Consider the following 1,820-nt stretch of genomic DNA (forward strand, 5'->3'; position numbering starts at 1 on the left):
AGTGGCAGGTGCGTAATAGATGGGAAATGTGTTTGATGGGTAAGTGTGTTTGTACTTACTCCTAATAAAACTTCATTTTGTTAGTTGAGCACTATTTCAGAGAGTACAGAACACTTTGGGATTCTGGTTTTCTCATCTATGGTAAATACACTAATTTCACATGCATGTTAAATCAGAATAATCAATGCTCGCAGACATAAGTCAGAAGGAAAAAGATAAATATCAGATGATCTCACTTGTATGTGGAATATAGAGAAACCAAACAAAATGTCAAGAAAATGTTAAAACTAGCAAGCTGAACACTCAAAACAGGTGATGAACACAAGGGAATATGGTGATGGTTCTTGGGTGATATGGTGATGTAAGAACTATGGGGACTACAATGATGTAAGAAAAAATAATAAAAAGAGAAAAAATGACTTTTATGTGAACAAATTTAAAAAATCAGAATCAGCATGTTTTCAGTGTCATTATTTGACATCCCAGCAGATCAACATTCTATAATGCAGGGCTGCAGGATTGGGTATGAATTAGTCTAGGTGCTGGGATTCCATCTGCTTTTCCAGGTACCATCCCTTCATTGTTTGTCACTGTTACTACCCAACTTGTCATGGTCCTGGAAGCTGCGTTAGCTCTGAAATATATAGGTTTATTTTTTGGCCACAAATGTATCATGAGATATTTGGTCAGATTCTTCACCAAAATCCAAATATTGATATACTATGAAATTGAAACAATTTGAGGAAAAAGAAAATGTAGAGATGAGCCCCTAGCTCTACTATTACTTACATTAATTTTAAATATTATATAACAGTATCCAATTCTCATGATAACTAAGACTAATTTCAAAAGCACTCTATAAAAATTTCACACAATTTCAACTTTTTCACTATCAACAGAGATTTGTTGGCAAATGTAATTATAACCATGTATATAACTGCATTCTCTAGTAATAGACAATGCAAGAACCTAGAGAATTTTCTTGATAGATCGCAACAGCAGGAATGCTAAAGGCTGGTCTGGGTGGGAGAGACACACTCTGCATGAACTCTTAATTTTAGTCAACCATGCTGAGAACACAAGTCACTGCCAACTGGTTAGATTGAAAAGAAATAAATATGTGCTTTGTAGACTAGAAAAGTCATGCATTGCAGGAATAAAACTCAATATATTTGTCACCCCAAACAAAAAGGGCCTAGCTGAAACTTGAGATTTGCCAGGTTGGAGGGAGCACAGGGAGTTTGTCAGTGTTACCTCAGGGCAACTTTCTTAAGTGATATGAGATAGCACTGCTGGATTTTGGAATGAAGTTTATCCAAGTTTGCCTTGACTGAGTTTTCTTTGGAAGTTCCTTCTACATATAGTGGGGTGCTTAGAGGCAACAAATAAAAGGAGAGAGACCATGAAGTAGCTATTGATTTTTCTTTTTCACTTCCCAAATCATAGGGAAGACCCTGGCCATCTGAGGTCTGGATTATTCAAATTATAGTTTTTCCTCTATCTGAGGCACTCTCCTAACTGCTGTCCTGAGTCTCCCTAGATCAGGGTAGAGTCCCTGTTCCTACTCATCAAAGACACCATTTGGATTTCAAATCATTTATAGTGTGACCTTCCCCTCTAAATAAAATGAATGGTGAAGTGTTAAATTTATATCAAAATAATGATTTAAAGAATATTCATTCACTTTAAGAAATAAAATATAACAGTATCTGGGTACCTCTTCCCGTTGTATCCTCCTTTTAATCCCAAAGGTAGCCATTGTCCTAAATTTGAGTATATTATTTTAATGCAGTATGTGATACTTTTACTGCAATATATGT

Source organism: Talpa occidentalis, unplaced genomic scaffold (genome assembly GCF_014898055.3).
Source record: "Talpa occidentalis isolate TD23 unplaced genomic scaffold, MPIMG_talOcc4v2.1 talOcc4.6, whole genome shotgun sequence".
Classification (NCBI taxonomy): domain Eukaryota; kingdom Metazoa; phylum Chordata; class Mammalia; order Eulipotyphla; family Talpidae; genus Talpa; species Talpa occidentalis.